Here is an 18184-nt window from a genome sequence, read left to right on the forward strand (position 1 = left end):
TGAAGATTATTTCCATGCTCCTAAAAGGTGTTACTTTTGTTGCTGCCTTGTTGTTGGGGAAGTGTTCCACTTTTATCAGGAAATGCAACAACTCTGTGTTGAAATATTTTGTTTTATTTTGGTGTTTTGTTTTTCTTTTTCTAAGTGTCCCATTCAGCTTGTCCAGTTATGTTAAAGATTTACATATGCCTGCCTTCATCCTCTTTCCCTCTGTAATCTCAATGCTTGTGGTCAACCGTGCCATAACAGTGTATCAGTAGTAGAGTTTTTTAGTTCATTAGCACTTCTGAAGCAGTTTTATTTTTGCCAAACAGAAATTGAAGCCATTTACACTTCAGGTGAGAAGTGACATCATTTGACACCAGGCAGACTATTCAGTTTAACTGTGATTGTTACTTTAGCTTTCTAACTTCAAATAAATTTTTGGACATGTTAAATAAAAACTGAGAAAACTTTAATTAATAAAATGTCAAGGCAAAACTTTTTCATTTTTGAAAAAGATATTGTTATTGTGTATTAACAATCTAAGACTACAGTGACATTAAATTATGAACTGTTCTGAATTACTGTATCTACTGGAGGAGGTTTTTTGGAGGGGAAAGGGAATCAGTCTTTATCTTTTCTTTAAGCTAAATAATGCCTTTTAAATCTGCAAGGATAGCACTGTTCCTTTCTATTTTACAGAGGGAGGAGAGAATCAGACAAACTAGGTATTTATCTTCCTCAAATATTGACCTAAATTAAGCAAAGCTCATTTTTAACTTATAGCTTTTATAAATGATTGGGTACTATGGTAAAAATACATATATGAAAGACCTTGCCATATCCTCTGAGGTGACTACATGAACTATCTCAAAAGTCCACATTGTGATTATTTGGCAAACTATAAGAATATTTATGACATTTCACTCTCAGCTTTTCGGAATGATGGATAGATAGCAGCCTTCTGTCTCAGACCACTTCCTTCTTAGTTTTCCAACAAAATTAGACTTGATTTTGCTTTTTAGTTCTGTCCGAGTAGAATACAGTTGAGATTGTTCTGGTCTTGAAATGTTTGGTCTGAGATTCTTTAAGGAAGTGTTTGGTGTTTCCTGAGTGGTTAGCAGTACTTCAATGCTGACATTGTTAAAATCATTTGAAGCAGACCATTCTACTCATGTAATTCACTCTTTGTCATTTCTAGTCACATGGATTTCTAGTTTTATGAAAGAGTTTCCCTCGTAAGTGTATACTTTTAAGATATGGGCTTTCTTTTTTTTTTTTTTCGTTTTCATAGGAAAAACAAGACTGACATCAGTTATACCAAGGGGAGAGATTTATTTCTGAAATACATAAGGTCATTAGATAATCTTTAATACTTTGTGTAAACTTGAAGATCAGCAAGTGAAGATCCTGGCCTACAGTAAATTTGGGAAACTTAAGAGTGTCTTGCTAGCTCATTTTTGTAAGAAAGTCCTCCTCTCTGTGTTCAGCTGTTAGCTTAGTGCTAATGCAGGTTTTGACATGAGTGTATATGTTAACTATTTCGTTTCTGAGATCAGGAAAAATTCTCAAATTATGGCATATCACTAAGTGATTCATTAAAAGAAATATGAAACAAAGCTTATAAGAATCTGCCTTGTGCTGAAACAAGTCAACAACAGTAGATAAAGATTGAAATTTGTAAAGGGCACAAACAAATGGCGTGAATTGCAAATTCAGTTCAGTAACTATAGATGAAATTTGTAGAATTTACTATCACGTTAATGACTTAAACATGACTTTAAAAATATTTTCTATTGAGATTTGTTTTCTGACACCTATTGTATTGTGAGATTCTTTTTAAACATCTGTTCTGAAATATTGTGGCTTTTACAGTATCAGAGTAGAGGAAATATGTATGATTTAATGTGGGCTAAAAGACTGCATTGTATTAGGGTTTTGAAGGGAGCATGTTTTTTCTGTAGTACAACAAACAATGGAAGTTGGCCAGCCAGCTTAATTTCATGCTTTAATTTTAGAGCATAGCCTTATTTGCTGAATTTTGTAGTAATAATTTTCTTATCTGTATTCTACAGAATAAGGGATAAAATGAAGCCATGGTGTAATAACCATTAGAAGCTTTCATGATTTAACCAGTCCTGGAGATCATGTTTTATGATAAACAAAGTGTTGTTCTAGAACATACAATTGGCAGAACATAGTCTTTCAATCAAAGTCATTTTATTCTTTATCAATTGTGGATTGCTAGTTTTGTTTGCTAAAAAACCCATGAGTTTGTATATATTGACCAATGTTTGGGGTTTTTCTCCCTAATTATTCTATGTTCTGTTCAGGCTATTATTTTTTTTTTTAAAAAATGAACAAAACATGTATGTAAAATAAGTTCTGTGAGTAGCCATTGAGTTTTAGAAAAAAATGTATTCTTTTTCATTATATCATGTGGTCATTAAACAGGTGTTTTCCTTGCTAGTGTGTTTATATTACCATCAGAATATGGACGAAATGAGGTATTACTTCAAGTTTTAATTATTCTGAGTTTTCTGTCCTTGTCATTGCAGTATGAATTTGGATTTTGGGGAACAAGGGTGATACTTTACTGTTTTGGCCTTTAAAGCTATTATAATCAAAAGAAGATTAAAATAAACTCTTAATTCAAGAGACTATCTTTCCTTTGTCTCTATGATTTATGATTGTTGTGGTGAATTTGTATTCTTCACAGCCTAGTTTATTTCTGAGGCATTGATGCTTGCTCCAGATTATTCCTGCTGCAGTGTTACAGCTTTAGCAAATAATACAATCAGGAAAATACTCAAATGTATTAAAATGTATGTGTTTGTTGTCATAAAGATATGCTGAGATCTGTTACAAATTTTATTATTATTTTAATATTTTCTATATAAATTATTATAATTGTTATTAATTTAATACTAATATTCTAGAAGATATTGATAAAACATAATTTTACAAAGTTGAATGAGCAGCCTTTTTGATTTTTCAGGTAATTATATAGCTTCATGCTTTCTATATTCAATGTGTCCTTTTTAAATTTAGAAATATTTTGCAATTTCATCTTTAATTCTTATAAAGGACTTCTGGCACAAATATAAAGCAACGTAAGTTTAGATCTAGGAATGAATTTCTACTTCTTATGGACCTTCGTTGCCCAAGGTCTGTTTTCTGCATAATGACCTATACAGAATGAAAGAGAGGTGTAGAACTTTTGCTACCATTCCATGCATTTCCTTTTTTTTTTTGACAAACGGTAGTAATACCTATTTCTCAAAATATCTTCCATTAATAAAGTTAAAATTAAGCAAGTTTTTCCTCTTATGAGTTAGAAAGAGAATGTTTACCTGACCTTAGGTGACTTACATGGTTCTGGTAGCTTTGCCTGGTTTAGTTGCACAGGGAATAGGTATTAAGAAAGGGAATGTGTCTAAACGTTTTTTCCACAGGCTAGGGAACTGTGTGCTTTTGTATTCACATGTGGAAGAAGCATACAAAAAATTAGGAAGGATCATAAGCATTGAATGAGCTGGAAGTAGAGGCTTTAACAAATGGAGGTCTCTCAGGGTTTATACACAACATACTTTTAATATAGTAAATACATATAAGATACAAATATTACATACACGTTATATATGTATAAAATAATAAATTTATTATTAATCTTATCTATATATTATATAAATAAGAACTAAATACATATGCACCTTACAGTTTTACATTGGTATTTTTAGGACATTTGTTAAATGTAATGTTAGTAAACATATGTTTATGTCACTTCCATTTGTTGTATATCCTGTCTACTGTCATGTCACAGTCTGCTGATAAAAATTCAAAAGACCTTTTAGATTCTTTGGAACGAGAACATAGTAGAAGCACTCTGGAGAATCCTCCAGAAAGAACTGCTAACAAAAGCAGATGCAGCAGATAAGAGGTAATATTCACTGGACTCAGCCTGCTGCAATTTTCCTTGTTTGAAAGACATATAATATTATCTTTTAAATTTAGCTTTATGTCTGCCTTTTTCATCAAGTCAGGCTTGGGCAGTGGATATTGTAAACTGTAGATAATTTCTCTGAGACAGAGTGAGCTCTGCCAATCTGCATCCTGGTCTGTCATTCACACTCAGGTTGATTAATGTAACAGTGATGTCACTATGACTAAGAGATCAAAAAGTTTTGACCTGGAAACAAGTGCATTTTCTGTAGTTGATTTTAGTTTGATGATTTAAGGATATATAAGTAAATGTATCTACATATCTGTATAAATACATCTGTGCAAGTAAATGTATCTATGTGTAAAAGTACAGCCTCACCAAATACATACTCTATGCATCAACAAAAATTCTTGTTTGGCATCTGACTCAAAAGAGACATGCTGAAATAACCTTAAGGAAAAGATAAAGTTGCGTTTTCACTTCCCAGTTCATTAGAAAAGATGATTGAATTTGTGTGCCTGCACAATGACTGGAGAAAGTCTTGCTAATAGATCTGTTTTTTTCATATTAAAAGGTCTGCAATAATGTCAGGGAAAAAAAGCATGAGACAGACAAGTAGGTTCTGTTGTCGAAAGTCAGTGGTAATTAGTCATTCTGGTAGTTAGTGCTTCTTGCAGTATAGATGTGTTTGTATAGGTGTGGTGAAGACTGACATGCCATTGCAAAGTGGACGTGCAAGTGTTTTCCAGTGGGGGAAATAAGAATTTTGAAAGGAAGTGACTGAGTAGGATGTCCCCATGCATTTGTCTGCTTAAAGGTGGTGGGTTTTTTTTAATGAGAAGAGCTGCAAACATCACTTAGGATCTAGAGAACTCACCTCCTGTGAGGCAGTGGAAGGGTCAGTCCATTTATCTCAGTTACTTGAACATTACTTTTTGTTTTGATGTTTACTGGCTTTGCTGTGTCTAAGTGGAATATTGGATTCTTAGATTGTTAGGATCAGGGTCCAATGTTATTGAGTCAGGGTCCAAAGATACTGAGTCAGGAAAGAATCCTTTTTCAGGAGAGTATTTGTGCATGTGGTGTTTGCTCATTATTTGTTTCATTGCAGATCCATTATAAGCAATAATTCACACTGATTAACTGCAAAGTGATAGCACAGGATACCATTCCATGTATGTGCAGTTGGATATTGCTATAGATATGTTGCATACGTGTTCTGTATGCTGATATTTTACTCTGTAATGAAGACATTACTTCCAACATGATTTCACAGTCCTCCATTCTCTCTTTTCTATGTATTTTTAAATGTGCCTGATTTCCAAGGGATTTCAATGTTAAAGACCTCTTGGGTATTACTGTGAGGAAAAGGTAGGAACCACTGAGGGTGGTAGCAGTGGTTACGTAATTAAAAGACTACTTTGGAGAAAACAAAACATGAAGCAGGACAGTGTGACGGCAGATTATTTTTTTAACTGTGCCTCTAATGAAACAGTTGTAAGACACTGAAACTATCATAGAATTGTTAAAGTAATTTGAATAATATTTGAAGAACTTGAAATGTGTGTAATAATACCGTATACTAACAATTTCTATGTGAGAGTCAGGATTGTAGGAATTACTGTAATTGGTTTGATCATGATTTGTTGCTTTAAACTTTCTCTAATGAGTTTGTGAATGAAATTTCACATTTGTAAATTTATTCAGTGGTAATTCTGTGCAGTGATGAATTGATTTTAAGTGTGAAGATTTGGTATCAACATAGGATTTTGATTTTTTTTTTCCCTCAAGGAACTTCAGGCAGTCTTCTCTCTAGCTATTGGAAGAGGTTTAGAAAAAGGCAGGTAGCAGAACGTTTCTTGGAACCAGTTTGAGAAAAGCTAGCATTACAGTTAGCGTTTTTCTGTTTCTGGATGCTAAATTCAAAATCAGGTGGCTGTTTGGACTATTGAATAACATGCTTATTTGAGATCTCAGCTGCAGAAATAAAGGCAGCTTTCTAGATAAAAATGAATTGATTACCAAAAAAAACCCCCAACAAACCAAGAACAAATTGATTGCACCAATACATTTGAATGCAGACAAGGTGTAAGGTGAACTTTATATAGATAAATACAAGCTGTCCTCCAGAATTCCTTGTAATTTTCAGTACTTTGATAAATGAGTATACATCTTTGTCCTAGATCCTAGGCAGTCTCTTCCACACTGGTAGAAGTTTGGTGCTTCCATTACACCATTTCAAATAATATTGTTTGATGTGGAAGTGTCTGTGTGGTAGTACAATAGTTGAGACATGACTGGACTGTTACATTCTGGGCTTTTTAGATATGCTAAGAAGAAAAAAAAAAATTCAAAAAAGAGGTGAATTAGTAAAAATGTAAAGATGGTGATTCACATTTATTTGATACTTAAAGGAGCTGACTTGCAAAAAAGAAAAGTAATGCTTGAAGCAAATTTTTTATTTTTCGCTCCAGAGTCTTTAAAAAAATGAAGAGGCAATAGTCACATGATTTGTGGAGGTAGTCCTGGCTTCCACAGTGCTGATAACTAGAAAATTACTTGTGTGACGAAAAATGTCTAATGTAGACTAAGGTAACAGTGTGCACACTGTGGACATTGAAAAGCATGATAGGTTCATCTCCAGGTACCTGAACAAGATGACCTTTTCAGATTTTATATTCTGGTTAAGACACAGAGCCTATCTACTTTTGTCTTCCCCTTGTCCTTTAACTTGTGACCTGCATGTGTCTGTTTCCAGAAGCATCTTTAACCTTTTTCTAACTGCAGAGGTGGATCTATTATACGACAGATTAGGGCTGAGGAATTCTGGTTATCAAGGGGTTAGAGATTGCTTGGAATACATCCTTACATTTTTTCACTTGATCCGATTGTTTCTGTTATTCTAATTTAAAAATAAACACATAAAAGCATAATTCTCCTGTCAATAGTGTATCTTCTAGCACCAGAGGTGAGGAAGCAATAGAAACTAACACATCATCTCAACAGCTGAGTAAGTTTCTTCAGTAGAAAACCTCTTTTAAAATTGATGGCTTGCTGCAGCATGCAGAGTACTAAGGAAGGGAAATATTTACAGTTTTTTTCTCCTGACTTCTGACCCTTGAAATTAAAAGAACTTTCCCCACCTCCTCAGTTGCTGTTAACCCTCAGGAAAAATGATTCGCTTTCCTTTGCAGAAATTAATTTTAACAACATTAAGATGATACAGCTGTCTTCAAAACAGAATAATATAGACATGTCCCCAAAATCCGCTTGCCCTTTTTACATCTGCTGCTGAAGTTATGCAGAAAATCCATATTTTGTAGCTTTCTTTACACATTTATTTTCTTTTACACTGAAGAAGTGTAGTTGGAAAATGTTTTGAAAAAGTTTTCTCTTGACTAATGACAAGGTCCCTAAGTCATTCGCAACTGTATACTTCAAATGAGGCTTTTCAAAATATTGGAAAATTGGCTACAGCTGGCTGCACACACTGACAGTTGAAAATAAAAATCCCATACCAGTCATAACTAGAAATTCAATTTAGCTTATGCACAGCGAGAGCAACAAAACATAGTTTCTTTCTGAAGAGGTGACAGTGTAGTCAGAACTTCTACAGCTGCCTTTCATGCACTGATAATTAAAAAAAATCAAAACAAAATCCCTAACTGGAAAATGCACACTCCCTTTATAATTACCTCTTTCAAAGCTGTAATTGAGCATTTCATTATAAAGATGCTAATCAATCCAGAACAATACTCCTGGGACAGCACACACGTCCAGAGACATAACCGTTATAATAGAAATACTGCAGAAACTTTACTGAGTTATGATTAGTTGCTCAAGCATTTCTGTTGTGAAGGATGAAACTCCCACAAAGTCTATTGCAGCATTCCATGTAGAACTTCAGGCTCATCTTCTATGCTTTAGACATATTAAAAAATAAATAGTTTGTCATCAGTATAAATAAGGAGAATGCATTAATTTAAAAATAAATAAGCTTTCCTGCATCTAGGCAGATTCTTAGGTAAAACAAATGACTGTGAGTAAAGGAAGCCAAAAGAGGAATTGTCTTTCTAGAATATGGTTGGGGTTTTTTAAAAATTAGTTTCTAAAGTATAATTATTTTCAGCTCCCTCTAAATTTTTCTATTGAGATTTTATCTTTCTGGGACAGTGCTAACACTCCTGTGGGAGTGGTTGAGTCCTAGTAACTGCTGCCATTTACAGCCCTCTTTCATAATGAAATGTGCATGTCTTTGGGGTTCCTCAAAAGACTGGCAGCCACAACACTGTGGCTGTTGAGACAGTGCTTCCTGTGGAATTTGGGTATCTCTGCCAGGTGAGTGGCCTATTTCTGGAGAGGGAGCACAGTTAACGTTTATCTGCCTGTGTTTGGGAAGCAGTGTTGTGGTAACATGGATGCTGATGATGCTAATGCAGAAAATTCCATAAAATTACACAGCATGTTTCCTCCAAGTACTATAAATGGTTTTATTTCGTGATCTAATAAGAGAATTAATATAAGCTGAGTCTCCGAAAGTTTCACGATTTTTAGTGGGACTGTCTGAAGGCTTAAAGTTACTGTGTACAGGATACTGGCTTTTGTGATCACAGCATATGGTGTTTTGTACCTTGTTACCTGTTACAAAGCAACTGGGTAAAATTCTAAAATGTTTTTTGATAGTCACCTACATGAACTCTTGGTATTTCATTAGTTCTAGCTAAATAGAAAGAAGTTTGTACTTGAAGGTTAGGCTGTTTCTTTAGTTTGAATGTCATAGCAGTATGTTGACAGAGTATTATTTTCCCACTAGAAATGAAAAAGCAGAAGCAGAGGGAAGTCCTGGAAGTCTTTGTGTATGAGGCATGTGATTGAAAGGAAAATAGGTTGTCTCTTTTACCTTTTGATACAAATTTGAACTTCCAGTCTCTCCTTTTTGTGATTGTGTGTGTGTGTGTACACACATGAGTATGTTCTTAAACTTTCTTGCTGTGCAGATACTGTGCTTTACTGGTCGTTAAATGCATTGCTTTGTCTTATATCTGCATTTTTTTATTCCTTCTGATGCTCAGATTATCAAAGACTCCAAAACTCTGAATGACAGAGCACTCTAATCTAAAACACCATCTCTTGTGTTTTCTCAGCTATGTACTTTTTATAAAAGGTGACAAACATAATTAGGATAATAAACTACCTTTTGTGTCCCATCTTCAGTCCAGTTTCTTTCTTACATCTTTTGACTGTTCATTTAGAAGAGAGATGATCAATGGTGCCTGCAGTTTGGTTATTTCACTAACCTAATCTTTTGTAATATTTTTTTTTCTCTGATTTGTCTTGCTAATTTAGGAAAGAAGATGCAACAGATTGCCTGTTTCAGAATCTGTGTCATGTTCCTCACTAGTAAGAGAGGTGATTGAGTGTATATATAAACCAATAGTATGTAGGGAGTTCTTTAGCAGGATGGAACTACTCCAGTATATGGGGAGAAAACAATTATTGCTAAATTAGGCATCACCTGTATAATGTCATTTTAGACATGCATACCCTGTCCATGTCACAGTGTGCTGTTGGTATCTTATGTTACAGCAATATTTCCACAGTTGTATACAGTACAGTTCAAATTTATTCATTCTCATACCCTTTTTGAAAATAATGTTCATTTTGGTGGGTAGCACATAATTCTCAAATTTCTTAAGGAGAACTGACCAAAAGAAGCTGAAGATTACACAATGTCAATATGCATTTGGCAATAACGTTAGAAAACATTTCCTTGTTGCTAAGGCCAAAATGTTTGAAAGAGAGTAAAGTCACAGTTAGTTTTTCTTTAATATCAGCCCCAAAAAACAAGTGCTTGGAAAGCTGTCACAGGACTGAGATTTGAAAAGCTTTTACTGAAATGTTTCCTGAGAAGGATGTAGAAACAGTGAAGAACATAGAGAATATAAATAACGCATTTTAGTCTATTCTAGCAGTCTGTAGCAGAGTTGTAAGAGGATGAACCACAGATCTAACAGACATTTCTTTTTGTTATCACATTCTTGTAGCTAAAGCATTTAAGTGCCAAGCGGCCTGGACAAAACAATGTGAATGAAAGCGCTCTGGGTATAGAAGCTGGACCACTTCAAAGCACAAAGAAAATTTTAACCTCAAAAATGAGAAATGACTGCATATGTACTGATAAATGCTTTGCACAATCTCTGATTATTAGCTTGTTAAAGCAGTAATATGATGGAATGATTTTATGATGGAAATCTTTTGCTGTTTTTCTTAGTTTGCTTTCACCAAATTAAATACAAGAGGTCTGTGGGGATAAAACCTTTCTATTTCTCACTTTTGAGGGATAGGTTCTATGCAGCGCCTGAAGTGCCACTTGAATTGGCCATTCAAAGCCCCCCATTTCTAGTAGTTATGAATAAAACTATAGTTTTTAATGTTGTCTGTAAAGAAAAACACATTTTGAACCATTCTGTCTGGCCCTGCTGATGGTTTTATGATTTTATTTGGTATCGAAACTGGCTTGTCAATGTTAGGACATTTGGATTTTGAAGTGTACCAAGTGGTTCCTTCCTTAATAAGGAAGCTTCCAACAATAAAATACACTTTTTTGACTTTTGTCTCATTCAGCGTTCATAACATTACTTTTACTTTTTCTTTGAGTGTAATAAAAAGTATTGTGTGATACAAAGATATTTTGTAGTTCTCATCTTTTTTCCAAAAGAGGAACTGTGGACAACTGTGTGCCATTATGCCATATCTTAGTATGGGAAAAGCATAGTGCTTTTATTGCTTCAGGAAGTTTTTGTACTTTATAATCAAATCATTTTATAATGCCAACTACTTTTGAAAAATAGCCATTTCAGCTCTCCATATCTTCCTCTAATATGATTGTATTGCCATCAGCAATGTTATAATAAAGTGCAGTCAGGCTAAACTAGCTGCAGCTGTATTACTGTCCTGTGTGTACTGCAAATTCACTGTCTCAGTCAGTCATGCTTCAATCTGATTAGGCAACAAGTACATTGGATAGTACTGAAAGAAAACTATAAAGTGAAAAGGAAAAAGAAAAGCTGTAAAGGAAGAAATTGCAGAGTAATATAATATAGAAAAGACGCCTTGCAATTTTGGAGTCAAATTTGACCTGTTAGCTCCAGACTTGCAAATATATTTCTAGCTTTATTTTATTATCTGCAGCACCCAGTACACTTCAGCTATGCCTGGTCCTAGAACTGAGGCCCAACCTGTACGTTTCACGATTTCCATGCTACAAAGACACTGAAGAGGCAAAGTTCTTCTGAAACTGTGGTGGCTCTTTAGATATAAGCAGTGTTAGCAAGCTTATGTCATGTGCATAGCAGTGGAGCTGTAAGATTATTCTCATTGCTATGTCATCCAAATACCTAGCTCTGGGAGGAAGCAAGCCACTGAAAGATGCTATCTCTGACAGTCACTGTGGTCCCAGAATTCAGCTGCTTATCTTGCAGTCTAGCTGTTCTCCTTGGGAGTGGTGCTTTCCTATAGGACTGCTGGGAGCATCTGTTTGAAAGCTAGTTTTGGAGCCCCTTTTCCTGGGGATGTCTGATGAGTATGTGGTGTACTGCCCAATGGCTTTATGAACATTTTGGTGTGTGGCTCACATGGTCATAGGTTTAGCCTGTCCTAAAAGGTGGTAGTTGCACAGATCCAGTGTTGTTCAAGTAATGCAACAGACAGCAAAAGAAGACTTTAACAAACTGTCTACGGCAAATAGCCTACTACAAGTGATTTGCTCTTTAATTTTTTATTCTTTTGTGACAAAAGACCAAGGCAAAAATCTGACTGTATATGTTTTTCCATAAAAGTAGTCATTGTATTTGTTCTTAAACTAGGCTTTGGAGGTAAACAATTCATCAAATCATAGAATCATTTAGGTTGGAAAAGACCATTAAGATCATTGAGTCCAACTGTAAACCCAACACCACCAAGTCCACCACTAAAGCACATACCTAAGCACAATGTCTACTCATCTTTTAAATACTTCCAGGGATGGTGATTCAGTCAGTTCCCTGGGCAGCCTGTTCCAATATTTGATAACCCTTTCAGTGAGCAAATTTTTCCTAATACCCAATCTAAACCTTCCCTGGTGCAACTTGAGGCTGTTTGCTCCCATTCTATCATCACTTGCTGCTTGGGAGACCAACCCAACACCCACCTCACTACAACCACCTTTCAGGTAGTTCTAGGGAGGGAGCAATAAGGTTTTCCCTCAGCCTGCTCTTCTCCAGACTAAACAACTGCAGTTCCCGCAGCTGCTCCTCATGGATTTGTTCTCCAGACCCCTCACCAGCTTCGTTGCCCTTCTCTGGACACGCTTCAGGACCTCAATGTCCCAACTGCACACAGTATTTGGGATGCGGCCTCACCAGTGCTGAGTACAGGCCTGTTGATGAAAGTTACGATTCGCTATTTTCTAGGCTAGTGCTTACTTTTTCTATATGCAAAAAAATAGATATTCTACAAACCTTGTTGTGGATTTCACCCTATTTCTCTTCTGTGGTTGGAGAAAGAGTATAATAATGCAGATTAGCCAAGATATTTATTGTAGCTCTTCTTCTGTAGCTGCTGCTTTCCCTCCCTCCTTTCTGTCCTTTCTGTCTTTCATTGTTTTTTTGTTTTTTTGGTGGGTTTTTTTTTGTTGTTGTTGTTTTTTTTTGTTTTAAAGTAAGAGTCAGAACAGAGCTTGTCTTGAATTTGTCTTGAATTTCTTACACGGGCAAAGTCAGAACTAGACTATTTCAGAGTAGTTATAGCTAAGTAATTTACAGCATTCTTGGGTGACAGGAATCAGGACTAGGGTATTGGCAGAGTTTGTGTTTTTCAGGGAAGAAATCAGTCTTAGTAGAAGATACTTTATTTGTCCACTTAACCTGTTATTTGTGGCTTTGTAACGTGGTTTAAATTCTTAGTATAGATTCTCAACAATGTGTTGCTTTAATATGCATTGACAGATAACACTGTATGATTTTCTACTCTAGCAAGACAGTGTTCGTCTCAGCAATTCAGCTATTACCAGCACAATACTTTTTTCTTGATCCATTATTTGGGAGGCACAGAGTTAAGAATGCAGAATGGTCTAGTGAATAGTTTCTGCACCATGAATAAGAAGTTCTTATACTCTGCAGAAGTGACTAAGGTGGCAGAAGTTTGCAAGCATTGAGATAATGTGACAACTTACAAATTGGTATTTCAGTATGTGATTTAGAGTATGAGTGAAGCTGCATAAAGATCACTCTAGGCAGGGTTTTCTGGGTATTATTTAAGATTACATATGAAAATTGGTATTTCTGTAAGTAAAAAAAAAAAAAGATGAACTTTTAAATAACTTTCTACATGAGAAAAACAACCATCTAGTGTGATTTTTAATGTACTTTGCCATCATTGAATGCATTTGTTCACTAATTTAATTTCATTTATCTGTTTCCTTTATTTTTTCATTTATTGAAAATCCATTTTCTGTTTTGCGTGCTAACAGAAGAATCCTTGCTTAAGTCCAAAATAGAATTACAATGTAGAATCAGATTGAATATATTAAGTTGCTTAATATAAGCAAAATTCCACCTGTCACTGCAACTCAGTGGTGCTTTTATAGTGATGTAGTTCAAAGATCTGCTTGAGATCAGAAACCTGCTGTTTGAGATCTGCTTGAGATCAGAAACCCGCCAGGGTGTGTGCTTACTTGTGATGGCGTAATTGTAACAGAGAAGTTCAGGAATCGTAGGGGAACTTTAAGCTGTATTGTTATCTAGGGACTGATGAGACTAAGCTTTGGAACATTCAACACATCTGTCTTAAATTTCCTTAATCATGTGTTTGCATTTCGCTTTTTTAAGAAAAAAACATACAGAATGAAGCATGGAAATTCTCCAGCAGGTCAACTATGAAAACTTCTATCATGTTTAATTAATAAAAGAGCAAGCTAAATGTAGAACTTCTGACAGTTTCTGTCGTTGCTTTGGAAAATACATTTAATTCCCTTTAAAAGACATTGTTTCACCTAGAGATATCTCTCTTTGGTTAAACAGCTTATAAGCATTAATTTTAGGCATTTTTTCCTGTTCTTTCGAGTAATGATTCGGCTGTCAGTCAGGCTTTTGCAGACAAGATTTGTCTGTGAAAGCTGTTTATTTTGTTGTTTTTTTTTTTTACGGAGGGATCTTGGTTGATAGGCAGGTGTGATATGTGTCACTTCTTCCTTGACTTGGTTCTAGTAATGTTTCAGATTTCTCTTTGCATCTCTTCAATGCCTATGTATGGTATAACAAATCTATGTCTAGGGAATGGATGTAATTTAGGATTGTGAGTGTGATGACGTGTAGAAACAGAATGTCAAAACAGTCTTCCTTTTCAATCTTTGCCTTCCACTTGTTCTTAGAGAAACACTGGGTTTTTTTTTTAAAAAAGTAAGGTGTATCCAGTTGTTTTCCTGTAAATCTTTGTGGCAGACCAGAGATGACTGTGAACTAAAATCCTGTCTCTGAACAATTGAAAGTTCAGAAAATTTGAACTAGATATCCTGTTTGTGTAATAGCACAAATGAGCTCTCATATCTTCAAATTCCTGTATTCCAAAAATTTGGACGTTACTGACTTCTTTTTGTCTGTGTTCAAGTCTCTTCCAAGAACTCCTCCCTGCTGTGCTAAATGTCTGTGTTGAGTTATCACGCATTTGCATGCACATGCAGGCATCGAAAAGCAAGCAGATAAATAAAATTAGTATGTACTTTTTTTTTTTTTTGGTTCTAAGATTTGCCTCCAGGTAAGCATTTTCTGTAACTTCAGCTGCTTTGGAGCAGGGACCATCTCCTCCTGAGTACTGTGTTAGCACGTAAAAGTTTATTTTTGGTACTAAAGTAAACAGACTTCAGGGAAGTACTTCAGTGTTCAAATGTTTCATTTGCTTAGTTGATCCTTTTGAGGATAATCGGTCTATGTGCCCATGCCCAGGTGCTATGGACTGTCATGCCCCAGCTGAGGAGAATTCTTTCGTGTTGCTGCATTGAACACTCAGCGTGGGGGCAGGGGGAGGGGGGCTGGGCATCTCCACTTTTACTGAGCTTATTGATAGACACCACTAATCAGGGAAAATCTATGCTCTTACTTACATTAGGTGCTGATGACAGATAATTACCTTTTGTGTTAACAATTTGTTTGTTTGGGCAAAGAGACCAAAGTAGCTGTTGTGGAAGGAATTATTCATAGGTGGCTCTTTTAGAGATGTTGTGAGAGTAGTTTTTGATTATTTAATACAGCAGTTATGCAATACTTACCCTAAAATAAAACCAGGGTTTATTAAAGCTTCCCAAAGATTTTTTTTTTTGAGTAACTGTTGATCTTTGTAGCTATTGTAATCAGTTTTCTACAAAGGAGAAGCCCATCTTTCTGCACTGGTGCAGTGTGAATGTTGTAATGGGCTGCTAAGAGAGTACCTCACTCTGGATTTGTTCTGAGAGACAGAGAGGCTTGTATAACCTCCTGCTGCAACTGCTGTTTTACTCTAAATTTTACCATCCATTATCAGGAGGAAATAGAAAAGGGAAGAACCTACTTCATTTAAAGATTAATAATGTATTAGTTTCAAAGAATTTACTTTAGCATTATCAAGGTGGCTTGATTTGGAAGTTAATACTTGTTTGATAATTGCATTTAGTCCTTGTAAGGAATTGCATCTCCATGTTAGTCTTCACAAATAAGCCAAGTATAGACCTACATACCAGATGATTATCAATCTCAAGGTTGGTACAGTTGTCAGTAGCAGTGTCCCTGGCTGAAGCTATGGGGTTTTTTGTAGGTAAAGCTGAGGCAGACTTATGTGGAGAACCTTGATAGCACCTGATTGTCTCTTGGCTTGCTTTTCATAGTGTTACCAGCCCCTCCTCTGCATGCATCTCCATTAACAGTATCTCTTCAACTCACTTGAAAGAAAAAAAGACCCATCCGCCCATCTTCATTCAACTGCTTCAGTTTACTTGACCTAAAATACTAGAAGTTGTCTATGGAGTCATAATCAGGTGAAGAGAGAAATAAACAGGCAAAGGGTCTCCCAGAAACCTCAGTGTGTTTATGAGGTTAGCTAAGCTGTGACACTCAGAAGCAGCAAAGAAAGGAAGTACTCAGGGCTTTGATTTCTATGATCTGAGTGTTAATGAATACCACCTTCAAAGGAGAGTTCGATGAGTGCAGTATTCTTAAGTGCTTGTATGTGCATTTACAGTAAGAGAATGGAACAGGGTTTTTAATTAAAAAAAAAGAAAAACAACACGAAACTCCTCATTTTTCTTCTCAACCTTTTCTTTGCCAGGTTTTGTGATCCATCACTTCATTTGCAGGCAGCTTGTAGAGGATAAAAGCATATTCACATATCGGGATCATGAGATTTTTAGAATGCCTCTTTTTTTCCCCCCAAGAAGATAATATTTTTTCTGTTAGATACTACATTTAATATTTTGGTGGGAGTGTGTCACAGTTTGAGGTTGGGCCAGCCACTAACAAATGACAGACGCTCTCTACTAACCTCTCTCCCCTCCCAAAAGGGAAAAGGAGAGAGAACAAGGGAGAGGGACTTTACGGTTTGGAAAAGAAAACTAAAACAGCTTTAATGAAACAATAGCAGTAAAAGAAAATATAATAATAAGAATAAGGAAATAATGAAATATATCCAATATGTACAATTATATACAAAACCAATACTGAACCCAACTCCCCCCACCCTGATGACAATACGTCCCCACCACGCTGCAGGGCTGGCACTGGGGCAGTCCCAGGCTGGACTCGGCAGCAGACAGGGACGGGATGCAGGAGCTGGACTCAGGCACTGGTTTCAGGGATGCATGGATTGGGATCGACGACAGAAGAACAGACAGAGTCCTCCTCAGATACCGGCCATGGAAGAAGAGAGGAGGAGAGGAAGAGCTAGCGAGACCCTCGTGATCTCTCAGCTTTATACTGAATATGACGTATATGGGATGGAATACTCTGTTGGTCAGGTTTGGGTCACCTGTCCAGTTCGCTCCTCCCTGTAGGTGCGACCCTTTTCACTTCTGGCACCCCAACACGAAGTGCAAGATTCAGCAGTGACCTTGGTCACTATAAGAACAAGTATAAGCAAGGGCTCCTCTGCACACCATTCCATGGTACGAACTATAAACATCAGGCCTTATCACTGCTAGGAGCAGTCACTGTCTGGAAAAACATGCTGCTGTTTCAGAAAATGCCGTTAGTTAGAGGAGACTTAGTTCTGATTTAGCCCAAACCAGGGCAGAGTGTTTGGAATGTGTGAAAAGAATCTCCAGTGCCCTGTTAAAAAATGGTTGTGTAAAACAAGTGCCTTCGTGGTCGTCTTTTTTTTTCCCCTCCTCTGCTCCCTTTATTCATTATCAGTGTTACTTCCTCCCTTGCTAAAGGGAGCAGTTTATGGTTTGGACACAAATCTTAGTACCCATCACGTTTCTGCCATTCAGCTTCACATGTCAGCTAGTGTGTTTGCCTTCCAATAAAAAGATAAAAGTTTTGTCCAGAAGTGAGCTGCCTTTGGAGATGGTTCAGGGCTCCCTTGTAACTCCTGCAGTCTTGAAGAAGCAAAATCAAAATCACCTTTTCCTTGAAAGTACATTTCATACATCTTCATCTCTGTGATAGCATTGGAATCACGATGTAGCAGTTGGCTCTGATACGCTTGCACAGACGCAAATTGAGTCCGACAGGACTGATGTCTCATGGACTTTGCTGTCATTTGAGATGCTGGCATGAAGATGGTAGCGATGAAAGGGGGGAACTGGTGCCTTCAGCACTTTGCCTATGAAGTTTTCTTACGTTTTTATTTTTTTGATGGCAGTAGCTGATTCAAAAGATAGTTTTACAAAAGAGATTCATAACAGCCATAGACTTCTAACAGCTGCTCATGTCTTCTCTTCCTTGAGTAGAATCTTTGAGCATCGCACTCTAATGTAAAATGGGCTGTTTATACCACTCACAAATCTGTAAGATCTATCTAGCAGAATGGTAATTAGAATAGTTTTTTTCTCCGCCCTTTTGGTTTTTATCTTCACTGCATGGAAACCGCTCATGTAGTAATGAAAAAGATAGTATCAAACTTACCAAAGTGTATATGTTGCAGGCCTTTCGAAAAGTAAAATTATATTTCAGTATTGTTTTAGTGACAATGTCAAGCTATTTGGGGATATCTCTAGTATTTCCTGTGAGACGGGAAAAATATTTTTGTATTTCT

This window comes from Leptosomus discolor, chromosome Z (assembly GCF_034619465.1).
Source record: "Leptosomus discolor isolate bLepDis1 chromosome Z, bLepDis1.hap2, whole genome shotgun sequence".
NCBI lineage: Eukaryota > Metazoa > Chordata > Aves > Leptosomiformes > Leptosomidae > Leptosomus > Leptosomus discolor.